The sequence below is a fragment of the Otolemur garnettii genome, unplaced genomic scaffold (assembly GCF_000181295.1).
Source record: "Otolemur garnettii isolate 467f Iridium unplaced genomic scaffold, OtoGar3 scaffold00014, whole genome shotgun sequence".
NCBI lineage: Eukaryota > Metazoa > Chordata > Mammalia > Primates > Galagidae > Otolemur > Otolemur garnettii.
The window spans coordinates 24195854-24210883 of NW_003852409.1; the positions used below are offsets into that span (position 1 = coordinate 24195854).

The 15030-nt window shown below is 50.4% G+C and overlaps 1 protein-coding gene and 1 pseudogene across 1 annotated transcript in view; one reads left to right on the top strand and one right to left on the bottom strand.

Annotated features, from left to right (window-relative positions):
- GSN (gelsolin) overlaps positions 1–15030 on the top strand; it is a 63803-nt gene that overhangs the window by 10000 nt on the left and 38773 nt on the right. Inside the window, exon 2 of the mRNA XM_012802392.2 lies at positions 5724–5803. The gene's annotated coding sequence lies outside the window, so the exon portion shown is untranslated. The remainder of the gene's footprint in view (positions 1–5723; positions 5804–15030) is intronic.
- On the bottom strand, positions 5832–6275 carry LOC105886550 (annotated as a pseudogene).

The following is a 15030-nucleotide window of genomic DNA, read 5'->3' on the forward strand; positions in this document are numbered from 1 at the left end:
CTATTATTATTTTTTTTTTTTTGAGACAGAGTCTCACTTTGTCGCACCCGGTAGAGTGCTGTGTCATCATAGCTCACAGCAACCAACAACTCTTGGGCGCAAGTGATTCTCTTGCCTCAGCCTCCCAAGTAGCTGGGACTACAGGCACCCCACCACAACACCTGGCTATTTTTTTTTTGTTTTTTAGAGATGGGATTTCACTCTAGCTCAGGCTGGTCTTAAACTCATGAGCTCAGGCGATCCACCCACCTCGACCTCCCAAAGTGCTGGGATTACAGGCTTGAGCCACCACACCTGGCCGCTTCTACTAATGTCTTACCTTTGATATCTGACTTATTTATTTGGTCCACAACTATGAGTTTGTAGACTCTGAATAGTCCTTAAAATACTTTGCTGCCTAATTCTGGAATGAGGTAGGGCCCTTCTTTGGGAGAGAGTGACTCAGTGGGAAGCTATCTGAAGGGGGAGAAATACAGCTGAAGAATCTAGCATTTCACTTGGATAAATATTTCCACCAGAAGTTTTTATACTTAAGATTACAAGGGTTATTTTCTATGGATGCAAATAGATGGGGAGGCCCTGCCTGTTTCTGTATGCCTGTGAGCAAAGAATGGCTTTTATATTTAAATGGTTATTAAAATAAAAACAAGGCCAGGTGCACTGGCTCACACCTGTGAGCAATCCTAGCACTTTGGGAGGTTGAGGTGAGGGGATCCCCTCTCCCAAGCCCAGGAGTTGAAGTTGCAGTGAGCTATGATGATGCCATTGTACTCTAGCCTGGGCAGTGGGGCAAGACCCTATCTCAAAACCAAAACAAACAGAAACACACACATACCAAAAAAATTAAAAGAACCGAAAAAAATCCCAAGGAAGACTAGGCTACAGAGAAGGTACGTGGTCTGCAAAACCCAGAATATTTACTGTCTGGTCCTTTACAGGAAAAATTTGCTGACCCCTGGTCAGGAGTAAACAAAACTGCATTTTTTTCTAGTGAGTAAGAGGTCTAGCCTTTTTTTTTTTTTTTTGAGACAGAGTCTCACTATGTTGCCCTCACTAGAGGGCTGTGACATCATAGCTCACTGCAACCCCAAACTCTTGGGCTTAAGAGATTCTCTTGCCTCAGCCTCCCAGGTAGCTGGGAATACAGGTGCCTACCACAACGCCGGCTATTTTTTTGGTTGCAGTTGTCATTGTTGTTTGGCAGGCCTGGACTGGGTTCAAACCCGCTGGCTCCAGTGTATATGTTGTTGAGCTACAGGTGCCAAGCCAAAAGGCCTAGCCTTAAAGCTTGAAATTTAATGACCCCAAGACACAGGGGAAGCAGCCGGACATGGTGGAAAATGGCCATGCATCTTAGTTGTGTGACCCTGAGCACATTACTTTCCCTGTCTGAGCTTGTTCGTGTCCTTGCTTTGCAAAATGGGGACCATGATACCTGCCTGGCAGAGTTATAGTGAGGATGAGTATGATGCCTGTAGAGTTTAATTAACACTTGGAAGGTGCAAGAAAATGATAATTATTGTTTTGGGGGGTGGCCATTTGAACCCTTATACCGTTAATGGACAGCTGTCACGTTTCTCCACTCTGCCCCCAAAGCACAAAGTTCCCTTTCGGCCCCCTGGATAGGTGGGGTTCCTTGGTGGCTCCCATGTTTTCACTAGCAGCAAGTTCTATACCCAAAGGCTAGCCTTTCCACAACTCTTCTGTCCGCTAAGGTATAATTTAGCAAACAGGCACCAAATGAGAGCCCTGGGCTGGGATGATGAGCGCTGGAAGGAAACTTCTCTCTCTATGACTCCATCTGGAGCATGTGGGCGGTATTTTGCAAACCTTGTTTTTAAGCTGCTGCATCCTTAAGGTCCGAAATTAAAAACAGGGCTGCGCCTGTTGCTCATTGGATAGGGTGCGGGCCCCATATATCGAGGGTGGCAGGTTCAAACCCGGCCCCTGCCAAACTGCAACAAAAAAATAGCCAGGTGTTGTGGTGGGCACCTGTAGCCCCAGCTACTCAGGAGGCTGAGGCAAGGAGTTGGAGGTTGCTGTGAGTTGTGACACCATGGCACTCTACCAAGAGCGATAAAGTGAGACTCTGTCTCTACAAAATAAATAAATAAATAAGTAAAAAGCAAGATGGAAAACAGACCAACTTGGAGTTAGCTGGGGTGAATTCTAAACCCAACCAAGTTTGAAAACTGAGGCTCCTTGGCTTGGCACCTGTGGCTCAGGTGGCTAGGGCGCCAGCCACATACACCTAAGGTGGCGGGTTCAAATCCCCAGCCCGGGCCCGCCAAACAACAATGATGGCTGCAACCAAAAAATGGCCGGGCGTTGTGGCGGGCGCGGGTGGTCCCAGATACTTGGGAGGCAGAGTAGGAGACTCGCTTGAGCCCAGGAGTTGGAGGTTGCTGTGAGCGTGATGCCATGGCACTCTACCCAGGGGGATAGCTTGAGGCTCCGTCTCAAAAAAAAAAAAAAAGGAGAAAACTGAGGCTCCTGATACCCTAATCTTGGGAAGAAGGTAATGCTTTTCTTGCCCATAGATGGCAGCATCAGTACTCTTAGCCGGCTCTGTGTATATGGGTCAGGCACGCGTGCATGCATGTGATTCCATTGGTGAATCCTGAGCTGTGGTGATCCCAGTGAAAGGCTAGGCTCCGGGATGAGTGGGAGCAGATCTTAGTCTAATGAGGGAGGCTGACCTGGAAATAGACTATTACAATAGAATGTGCCAGCGAAGACCCTAGGGAAGCAGCCTGACTAGGTGGGAGATGCCCGGACGTCTTAGCTGTGTGACCCTAAAGCATATTACTTGACCTCTCTGAGAGTGTGTCCTTGCTTTGCTGTGGGGACTCAGCAAAGTGGACTCAGTGGAAAGTGTCTGTGCGGAGATTACCTGGAGGACTCTGGGAACAGGGCATGCAGTGGTGTCTGGCCAGAGCCCAGTGGGTGGGTGGAAGACAGGAAGAGATGAGAGCTGAGGCTCAAGGAGTTGAGGGAGGCAGATCGTGAAGGATGTTGAAACTTTGTTAAGGCTCTCACACTTTACCTGTTGCCCTGGGGCGGCCATGCAGAGGCTGAGCAGAGCAGGAACTTGGTCTGGGCTTGCTCTGAAGAGGTTGCATTGTAGGGCAGAGAAAGGATGCAAAAGAATGTATTAGGAAGCTTCTGCAGTTACCCAGCTCAGAGGTCACTCTGCTGTGGACCAAGATGTGGCAGTAGGGAGGGGAGAAGAGGGTACATTCTGGAGACAGGCAGGGGTTGAACTGGCAGGATGGTGTGATTTTTGCAGGTGAGGGTGGAGTGAGGAAGGCGGTGCCCTAGTGTCTGGCCTGTCGTTGTGTGGACAGTGCATGGTGCATAGTGGATGGTGATGCTGTTTGCTGAGAGAGAGCAGTCGGGGAGGGGGCACAGTTTGCACTTGGGAACAAATGCAGCACCACAAGTGAGGCTGGCAGTGTAATTTGGGATGTGTAGAAGAGAAAGGGGCTAGATTTGAAAGGCTCATCCTCATGCAGAGTTAGCCGCATGTGGGAAGTCATTAATCATTTCCCAGAACAGCGAAACCCAACTCTGCTTTGATCTGTCCCTTGGAACTAAGAAGTTTCTGCAGGACAATTTGGGAAGGGCCCACAGAAGTGCCATTTAACACCAGGTCCTGGGGTCCAGATAAGTGTCTGACCTCTTACCTCTCTGGTTTTGGGTACCATGACTCCAGATCTGCTGCTAGGCACCATGTCACTCCCAATACAGAAGTCATCAGGAACATCTGTATCAGGGGTCCTTAAACTACCACCCGTGGGCCACATACAGCCCACCGAAGACATTTGTCCGGCCTGCTGGGCGTTTTTGCCGCCACTGCCTGTCCTGCTAAGCAGCTGACTCATCCTGGGGCCTGCAGTCTGGCCCTCCAACGGTCTGAGGGACAGTGAACTGGCCCCCTGTTTAAAAAGTTTGAGGACCCCTGTCAGTCTGAGAACAGGGCTTGTTTGTGTCTTAATCTCAGGAGCCTACATAGGTCTGCTGTATTTGAGCTCCTGGATTCTGCCCTTGACTGGAGAAGCTGGTTTGGGCAGACAAATTTTCCAGCGTAGGCAAGAACCAGTTTGCTCACCTTCCCCTTGCATGCAGATGACTGGAACTCTGGGTAATGAGGAAGGGGTTGTCCCTACAAAACAGGAGGGCTGAACTGCTTCACCCACGATGGAGCTGATGTAGGATGGGCCTTCATTCACTCACAGCAAATCCCCACTGGTCCTGCTGTTTGCCAGGACACGTGCTGTGCCAAAGCTTCAGCTCATGTAGGATGAGAAAGATTTTCTAAGAAAGACTTAGAAATTTATTATTAATAATCAAAGTGGCTAAGTATGGTGGCTTATACCTATAATCCTAGCACTCTGGGAGGCTGAGGTGGGTGGATTGCTTTAGCTCAGGAGTTCAAGACCAGCCTGAGCATGAGCGAGACTCCATCTCTATTAAAAATAGAAAAACTAGCCAGGCATTGTGGCAGAAACGTGTAGTCCTCGCTACCCACGAGGCTAAGGTAGGAGGATCGCCTGAGCCCAACAGTTTGAGGTTGCTGTGAGCTATGATAATGCTATAGCATTCTACCTAGGTGACAGAGGGAGACTCTGTCTCAAAAAAATAAAAAATAAATAACCAGAGTGAAAAATTAGAATAACACATGCATCGTGAAAACAACCCCCAACATGTTTTATCTCATGTACATTCTATGATAATATAATAACATTATCCCCCTTGAACAGAGAAGGAAACTGAGACCCAGGTGATGTTGCTAGCTCAAGTTACACAGTGATTCAGTGCAGGACAAGTTTGTCTAGCACCAGAGTCCTGAACCACCGTTCTATATTTGACAATAAACCTCAAAAATTTGGCTGTGCAGTAGGGCTGCCCTAAATGCTAATGAGGTTTTAGATTGAATTAATAGAGTCATGATACCTAGAATGATGCTTGCCCTGCCCTGGGTAGAGCTGGTCTGAAAATCTAATTCTAGCTTTTGTGCCATTCATCGGGACAAGGTTCATCTGGAGCAGATCAGGGAGGGTAGTGAGGTAATTGCACACCCTGGTCTCAGGAAGACCTGGAGAAAAGTGGGTACATAACTTGTACAGGACTCAGAGGGCCCAGGATTGCTATCTTCAACTCTCCAAGGAACCAAGGAAAGAGGGGACAGACCTGTTCTGGATGACCCCAGAGGTCAGAGCTAGGACCAGCAAGTATTGGAATAAGGAGAAAGGGATTTTAGCACATCCTAAGGACAATTATTATTATTATTTAAAACAGAGTTTCACTTTGCCACTCTCAGTAGAGTGTCGTGGTGTCATAGCTCACAGCAATCTCAAACTTGGGCTCAAGTGAACCTCTTGCCTCAGCTTCCCTGAGTAGCTGGGCTATTTTTAGAGATGGGGGGTCTTGCTCTTTCTCAGGCTGGTCTTGACCTCCTGAGTGCAAGCACTCCACCTACCTTGGCCTCCCAGAGTGCTATTATTACATCTGTGAGCCCCTGTGCCCTGCTAAGGACAATTCTTATAACCAGCCTAACTCTCCAACAGCAGGTCTAGGCAGGAAGTGAGTGCCCCGTTCCTGGGGATTTGTAAGTAGTGATTGTGTGGGGGAGGGAGAGAGTGGAAACATCCCTTGGGGATTTAATCAGGTGACTTTTAACCCCCCTCCCATGCTGAGATTCTTGGGCCTTTTGTTTACAGGTGGTGCTGATAACGCCCTTCACCCTAGGCCACAGCCCCTTCCCACGGAGCAGCTCTCTGCACCCCGCACAGCCTGAAAGGTAGGTAGAGTGGCACAGACGCCCATTATCATCCTAACCCAGCCCTGGCTGCCCAGGGGAGTCTGGAGGGGACTCCAGGGGTAGAAGCAGTCACTAGTAAGCACTGGTGTCAGAGGAAGTCCCTAAGGTTTTCCTACTAAGGCTCAGAGTATGCTTCTGCCTCTCATCCACCCTTGAGAGGGAGCACAGGCTGGGGTGACTGTGTGGGAAGAGGCAGGGGCTAGGCTGGGTGCCCGGGTGGCTGGATCCCCCAGCTCTGTATGCCGCTGGCTCTCTGTGTGACTTTGGGACAGCTGCTTTCCCTCTCAAGGCCTCAGTAGATCTTCTGTAGAAGGAGAAGGAGGTGCAGGAATTCTCCCTGAGCCTTTGGAGAGGTATAAAAAAGTGAGGGTGTGGCAGCCCAGCCTCCAGGCTTGTTGACTAGAGGAGGAGCACCTGAGATGTTTGAGTCACTGCAGGGAGGATGACTCATACCCACTGGGGACAGCTGACAGGGCGGGGCCCACCTGGCTATCAGATTCTCAGGTGACCCACTGAAGGAGGTTGGGAGGGAGGGGGTGGAGTACAGAGTCCTGGGCTGGAAGCCAGGGGACTCATTCACCTTCTGGCTCAGGCCTCAGTTTCTGATGCTGTAGTCTCTCCTCCCTACCCACCTAACAAAGTTGTCATGAGGACCCAACACTCATGGATGCCAATGGGCTCTGTGAGCTGTGAAACAGGAAGTATCACTACTAGAGGGAATAACCCAGCTTCCATCACCAAAAGAGAAGTGAATTTCTGCTTAGCAATTGTGTGAGGATCCAGGACAACACCCCTCCAGCTCATGTCATTACTCTCCTGTGAAAAGGTGAAGGGGACAGGTGCATGCAGGACTGGCCCAGCTGGTTTCTGGGTGGTGAGTTGTCCTCTTTCCCAATAATGGTCTCAAGGATGCTTTGTCCCAAAGCTGGAGATCCTGGCTCGGCGCCTGTGGCTCAGCCGGCTAAGGCGCCAGCCACGTACACCTGAGGTGGCGGGTTCGAATCCCCAGCCCGGACCCGCCAAACAACAATGACGGCTGCAACCAAAAAATAGCCGGGCGTTGTGGCGGGCGCCTGTGGTCCCAGCTACTTGGGAGGCAGAGGCAGGAGACTCGCTTGAGCCCAGGAGTTGGAGGTTGCTGTGAGCGCGATGCCATGGCACTCTACCCAGGGGGATAGCTTGAGGCTCCGTCTCAAAAAAAAAAAAAAAAAAAAAAAGCTGGAGATCCTTTGAAGTCCTGCTGGGACCAGAGAGGAGACTTCCACTACAGCCATTGCTAGAGGGTTCTGCTGACAAAGGGGCAGCCCTGATGGTGTCCCCTAGAAGGGACTGAGGGCTGCGTTCTAGTTCTGATGCTCCTGCTTTTGACACTGAGCCCTGACAACCCCGAAAGCCAGATGGCCTTACAGTGATCTGTCAACAGAGGGTTATGCTCTGTCAACAGAGGGTTATGCTCTGTCAGTGCTTTCGGAAACTATGACACAGAAGCCCTGTCTTCTGCAGACCCCGCAGGGCCAGGCTGGCTCAGGCCCACTGACAGAGAACTTTGCTTGTCCACTCTTTGGATTGTCTGCCCCCTGCAGTGTGCCCCCGCCCCCCACTGAACTTGGGTCAGGCCCCGGTCACACCTTTCATGTCAGATTCAGTGGTGTTTCCTGATGATCTGGGTACCCCACCTCTAGCATGTCTGATACCTAATCCTTTTAGAAACTCCTTCCTTTCTGTTTCTGGGAGGTGGCATTTGGGGGGTTATTTCTTATCCCTCTAACCTTAGTCAGGGCCATGTTTTTCTGCCTCAAGTGTTCATCAGGATTCTGACCACCTTCCTGTCTTGAGTTACATATGTCAATTCATTTATTTATTCACATATTCATTCATTCATGAATTCCTTTGACAGATATTTAGGCCCTGAGCTGGGTATTGGAGACCCAGCAAAGAGCAAGACTTCCCCATACCTCATGAGTCTTACAGGAGATCATTAGACACACCACAGACTGATTCCCCAGCTCTGGTGACTGAGGATCAGGCTGTGGGACTCTGTGGGATTGGGTGGGAGTGGGGAGATCTTGCCTGGGCAATCAGAGAGCCCCCCCCAAAAGCTGAGCCCTGAAGAAGGACAGGAGGCTGTCGTGTGAGTGGAGATGGGAGGAACCCCCAGGGAGAGGGAATGGGGTGAGCCAGACTCAAGGCAGGACTAACATGGGATGGCCTTAGGAACTGAAAGAAGGAAGGGAGGTTGACCTCTGATGGGGCAAGAGGAAGGCCTGGGGACCAGCAGCACCCAGATTATGCAGGTCCTTGAATTTGGACATTATAGACCACTGGGAACCACTGGAGCCATTAAAGCAGCAGACAGACTTGCCCAGATTTCATTATCAGAACCCTTGAAAGAGAGAGACTCAAGGGTCAGCCTGATAAGCCCTGAGGCTGCAATTTTTGGTTCTTCCACAGCAGGGCGTCCTGACACTATACCTCCATAGCTAGCTCTTTGCATTTCTTTTTTCTTACTAGGCCAGCTCTTGCTGAGCTTCTGCACTGGGGAGGGGAGGTGAATGAGATACCACTGCCCCCTTAAAGAGCTACTCTGAGCCAAGACGGAAACAGTGGTAGTTGATGCCCAGATACATTGTCATAAATGCCAAGGGGACCAGGGACGCTGAGAAGGGGCACTGGGCATTCCAGGAAAGAGCATTTGTATGTGCACCAAATGCTTGGCCACCTGGAGGAGCATACTGTGCTCGAGGGCTTGTGGGCAGGACAGCTAAAGCCAGAGTGTGGATGTTGAAGTGGGGAGTGCCCAGGGAGAGCTGGTTGGGAGAGGCCTTGAATGCCAGGTCCTCTGGGTACCAGGAAGCCATAGATAGGCCTTGAACTGAGGAATGATTTGATCAAAGAGATCTTGGAACAATCAGGGGGCTGGTGCTAGAAATTGGGTGGAGAGAATGAATCCCACCGGTGAATCCTTGTCCCTCTCCCCACTGCACACACCCAGTATGATCCTGGGTGCCCCTTTCTGTTTCCGCACCCTTGTTTGGCCATGGTTCTATTGGTTGGCCAGCCTGACCTGCCCAGAACGGTTTCACGGCAGCACTGGAGTATCAGCCAGAAGCTTCACTCTGGCCCTGACTTGCTCTGTGCTCCTTGACAAGTCCCATAATCCTCTCAGCCTCAGTTTCCTCATTTGTGAAATGGGCGTCGTAACAGGGTTGCTGAGAATTAAATGATAGGAAAGTGAAGTTCTTACCATGTGCCTGGTGCATAATAAGAGCTGGGTTATTTTTGTGTCCCTGTTGGTTGGTAATGGCCCAGTCCATGTGGTCATCTGCCCCTCTGGGAGTCCTTCTCTTTGGTCATAAATCTGTAATCTTAACTAGAAACAAGGCATCCTTAGCAGGCCCCAAAGATGCCTCTAGTGGGACACTGAGGATTTGGAAATGACTTTACCACTGGGACCTGGCACAGGGCAGGGCACAGAGGGTTGGACCAGGTTTTATTTGTCTCTCTCTCTCAGTACTCAGCACAAGGCTGGCAGAACAATGGCTGGTTGGGTTCTCATAAAAGCTAAACAAAAGCCAGGCATGGTGGCTCACACCTGTAATCCTAGCACTTTGGGAGGCTGAGGCAGGAGGATTCTCTTGAGTTCAGGAATTCAAGACCAGCATGAGCAACATAGCAAGACTCTGTCTCTACAAAAAATGGAAAAATTATGTGGGCATGGTGGTGTACATCTGTAGTCCCAGCTACTTGGGAGGCTGAGGTGGGAGGATCCCCTGAGCCCAGGAGTCTGAGGTTGCTGTGAGCTCAGATCATGTGTTACTGCCCTCATGCTCAGACAACTAAGAGAGACCTTGTCTCTAAAAAAAACAAAACACGAGAACTTCTCAGGGACAAAATAAATAAATTAAATTAAATTAAAATATAAAACAATACTAAAATAAATTAATAGGCGTTGGACATTATCCTGCCAGTACCTTCATTTTATGGCTGAGGAATCTGGGGCCCAGAGAGGGACAGTGGTTTAACCAAGGTCACCAGCCCTGCCCTGGCAGGCACTGGAACTGTTCATTTCTCCCCAGCAATGAACAGTTTTGAATTGAATTGTTTATTACAATTCAAATTTTTAAAATGTTGATAATTTAAAAATTCTCCAGTTGACTGCAGAAGGGGTAACAGGCTTTTGGGGGGCAGAGCCTCCCCCTGAACAACTCTAGGGAGAATTCCAATTAGAAGGGCCCCAAAGGTGTCACATCCAAGCTCCTATTTACATTTGAGGAAACCGAGGCCCAGAAAGTGATAGTGGCTCCACTAGGCTCCTCAGCTTCCCCTCCCCTGCACTGGGATCTACTGCCTCGTGCTTGAGGAAGCAAAGCAGTGTGAACAATGGTTTTCCTGAGGAAGTTTTGGGTTTAATTATGTTGAAGTGAAGGACCTTTTCTGGAACTGTGTGCGCCCTGATGCCTGTGGAGTTGGGCCTGGCATGGCTATTTCAGACTAAGCCGCAGGGTCCTATTTATAGGCCAATATGATTAGGTCGGGCTGCGGCAGGAGAGGCCCACATTCCCCGTGCCCAGCCTAGCGATGGACAAGGAAGAAGCCCTCGGGGGTGGCTCGGACCTGTGGGTGAGTAGCAAGGCTTCTGGGGTAGTCCTTGAGAGGGACTAAGTGAAGGGGTGCCGGGGGGCCTGAGGGGAAGTCCCCCTCCTGCTCCCAGTGCAACCACCAGTCAGGCCCTCTGCAGAAACCAGTTTCCATCCTGTGCGCTCCCGGCTTAAAAATCTCCACTGCCTCAGATCAGTCTGGGACTGCATAGCAGCCAGGCTCCTTCTGCCCCACACGTCCGCTGTCTCGGCCCCAGCCGCTCCCTCCAAACTGTTTACATTTCCCTGAGTGGGCCGCACCTTAGGAAGAGCCTTTGCTTCTGCTTTTCCCTCCAACTGGCCCAAAGACAAACCTTGGCTCATTTCTACAAGGCTCTGCTCAGATGCGGCTCCGCCAGGCTGTGGGCATTCCCTGCTTTGGACCCCACTGCCCACAGCCATTTACATGATTATCAGTGTTCGGGGGTGTGTGTGTCTGGGCTGGGAAGTCCCCGGGCAGGGCCTGACACAAGGGGAGAAAGAAAGGAGAAAACAAGTTGTGATTTGAGCGCTCATCTAGGGCCATTCACTTTGCTTGGCAGATGAGAACTGATCTTCATGCCACTGTGTGCAGAAGGCAATTTTTAAAGGTGCAGAGAAGTGAAAGTCGGACTTCAGAGCTAGATAGCCCTGGATTCCAGCTCTGTTCTTCACTTCCTAACTGTATAACCTTGGGTTGAACCTCTCTGAGCCTCAGTTTCCCCATCTATAAAAAGAGATGATGCCAGTCTGGTTTCGGGGAGGATTCAACAAGATAATGCTTACAAAGTACTTATATTGCCTGGTCCATAATGAGCTTCTGTGTGCAGCTGGAGGTGTTATTTACGGGGGGGAAACTCACAGTGGGAAAGTCCTTATCTAGGGCCCCCACAAGGGAGTGGCCAGAAGAGAGGACAGGTTTGGTATTCTCCCTCTCCGCCCTCACTTAGCCCCCTGGGCCTATTCTGTTCCCAGATCAGGGAAAGCATTGTTTGGGGATTGTTTTTCCTAAGAAGTTTCCCAAGTGGTGCCACTGAATGACTCAGAGCCCTGAGTCACCAGGACGGGAGGGCAGGGGGAGGAGTGGGGAGTGGAGAGCAGAGTTGTAGCCTGGGCTCCCACCTTTGATCAACTAGGTCTGACAGTCCTTGCTCCTGCCTAGCCTCAGTTTCCCCAAAAGTGAAAGGAGGATGTTGGGCTTTGAGGAGTGGTTCCCAGTCTTGGCTGAACCTCCAAATCACAGGTTTTGGGCCCCACCCCAGATCTGTACACTCTGAGGCTAGGGTGTGGTCTGGGAAGCTATGGTTTTCCTGCCTCCCTAGGTGGTTCAGCTGCAGGCCTGCAGAGGTGTTTGGGAGCCACGTGGCTCAAGGTTACTCACAGCAAGGCCTCAAACAGTTGCTGAGTCTCTGCCCAAGTGTCTCCACTGACTTAATGGAGAGCTCACTAATGTTGCTGAATGCTTTGGTGGCGTGGTGCATGGACAGTGCCTGGGCTCTTTGCTAACAGCTTTATTGAAACCATTTACATAATTTATTATAGGTAAATTTACACATGATTCATGTTTTTTTGGTTTTTGAGGCAGTCTTAAGCTGTCACCCTAGGTAGAATGCCGTGGCATTGCAGCTCACAGCAACCTCAAACTCTTGGGTTTAAGCAAATCTCTTGTCTCAGCCTCCCAGGTAGTTGGGACTATAGGCACCCGCCACAATGCCTGGCTATGTTTTTTGTTGTTGTTGCCATTGTTGTTTTAGCTGGCCCGGGCCAGGTTCAAACCTGCCAGCCTTGGTGTATGTGGCCGGTGCCCTACCCACTGAGCTATGGGTGCTGCCCCCCCCCCCCTTTTTTTTAAGATAGTGTCTCACTCTGTTGCCATGGGTAGAGTGCTGTGGCATCATCCTAGCTTACAGCAACCTCAAACTCTCAGGCTCAAGCGATCCTCTTGCCTCAGCCTCCTGAGTAGCTGGGACTATAGGTGCCTTCCACAATGCCCAGCTAGTTTTTCTATTTTTTAGTAAACAGGGTCTCACTTTTGTTCAGTCTGGTCTTGAACTCCTGAGCTTAAACAATCCACCCAGTTTGGCCTCTCAGAGGACTAGGATTACAGGCGTCACAGCGCCTGGGCTTTGATTCATGTTTTTTAATTCAATGATTTTTTTTTAGTAAATTTATGGTTATGCAGCCGTCACTACAATCTGGTTTGAGAGCATTTTCATCATCCCCAAAGATCCCTGTGCTTGCTCACAGTCAGCGTTCACTTCTACCCCGTAGCTGACTCCTAATCTGCCTTCTGTCTCTTTGCGTGCCAGCTTTGCCCTATCTGGCCCCGTGACTTCATGTGAATTACTGCTCCTTTCTGAACCTTGGTTTCTCCTCCGTATGACAGGGGATAATCATACCCTCCTTTTTGGTAGTTGTTTGAATTTCACTAATGTGCACAGAGTGTCTGATGTACCCCAGGAGCTGGGGCTGCGGAGACTGGTACACAGCACACGGGACATCACGCAGATGCCCAGGCACAGTTGGAACAGTCCTAACCAACATTTTAAAGCATTCACTCGGTGCCAGCCCTGGGTGACATACCTTAAGCACATGACCTATTTTAATCCCCACGACAACTCCATTAGGTGAGTGCTAATGCCCTTTCCATTTTGTAACTGAAGAAACTGAGGCACTGAGAAGGGAAGTAACTTTTGCAGGATCACATAGGTGATAGTGGATAGGGCTAGGAGTCTGTCCCAGAGCCTGTCCTTCCTAACCAGTAACTACACCGCCCCTTTATCCCCCTTCCCTGTGTTCATGGGGCAAGGGACACAATTCACAGATCCAGGACAAGATTGATGGTACACCTTCCTGTCTGTCATGTGACAGATATGATGCTGTATAGGAAACACGACCCAAGGCGTAAGCGACATGGGACATAACTACATGGGAGACACGTAGGACAAGGTGTGAGGACCTCAGGTCCTGGTGGGCACGGTCACATGGTATGTGCATTGCTGGTCATGGGGCAAGGTGTATGGTGCAGGGACATGGTACTTAGGGTGTGGGACCTGAGAGATGGCCACTGGGCAGGCTCCTAGGCCACTATGGGACCCTTTTCCATCTGGGATCCTCCATCACATCAGTGCCTGGGCCCCAGCAAGCAGAGGCAGGAGCTGATTTTCTTCTCACAAAGGCCTATCTGTTTTTTATCTGCTTTCCTGTCTCTTTGGATGCCAAAGAATTGGAGTGTCTCAGAGGACTGATGGGGCTCAAAGTACCCCCCAGCATCCCACCAGCTCAGACGGTGGTCAAGGCTTGGGGCCAAGTCCACAGCACAGCGAGGGCCTGCCAGATCTTCAGATCCCCTCTCTCTGAGGCAGCTGTGCGCGCCAGTGTTGGCTGGGCCAGAGCCGAGTAATTTTCCTCTAAGCTGTCCTCCCTCTGCTCCCCTCCTTGGCTGCTGGTGCTGGCTGTGAGCACGTCTGCATTCCAGGGCTTAGGAGAGAAAGGGAGAGCCACACTGCTGCTAAGGCTGAGACATTAGATTGCTAACAGCTGCTTGTCGGAAGGCGTGGAGGTGCAGGAAGGGAGGCTGTGGATTGCAAGCTCACATTTCCTGAGCCGTCCTGGCACCTGGCACTCCTTGCCTTATCTTATCTCATCTGCACAAGAACCCCAGTAGCCTGTTGAGGAAACTGAGGCTCAGAGAGGCACAGAACTTGCCCAATGTCATGCAGAAAGGCAGAGCCAAGGTTAGACCCCAGGTGTCCTGGAAGCAGGAAATCTACATTGTATGGCAGCAAAGGGAGATAGCTCAGAGGATGCTGTGGAGGGGCCAGTGGGTGGTGAAGCTGCAGGGACATATGGGCACCAGAACACATAGGACTGAGCTTTGGAGCCCAGACTTTTTTCTGTCTGCACTGGGGGCAGTGAAAGGGTCTAGAGCGGGAAATGAGGCAATCTCTATGGATAATGGACTGGGTAGAGGGAGAGTTTAAGGCAAGGAAGAAGCTGGTGTTGTGATTCCAGGGAAAAGATAGGGATGCTGAACCAGGGCGGTGCTGGGGAGAGGTAGGAAGTGGGTGTAAAGTGGGGAGAGGGGGGAGTTGAGAATCTGTTCTGGTCTCAGCCCTCAAGTACTATCCTGGTGGGATGATCATAGTTGAGTTCTGACTCCAGGGGGATCCCAGAGGGTTCTACAAGTCTCCAGAGAGACAAGCACCTGGAGGATATTGCTGGTGATCAGACAGGTACCTGGATGGAGGCGAGGCCTAAAACCCACCTGGGAACAGAAGGTGGCATCCGTTCCAGAGCCTGACTTTGTGCCCGGCTCTGTGCTTCCTGTGATGGATCTTGTTTCAGTCTTCTAGCTGGTTATGATTATCCTCTGAGCTGGGAAAAGAAGAAAAATATTCCAGTACTATACCTTATTTGGGTTAAAAGGGAAGAAAGTACTTTTTAAAAAAGCTTAGAATTTTATTTATTTATTTTTTTTTTGAGACAGAGCTTCAAGCTGTCCCCCTGGGTAGAGTGCCATGGCTTCACTGTTCACAGCAACCTCCAACTCCTGGGCTCAAGCGAGTCTCCTGCCTCAGCCTCCCAAGT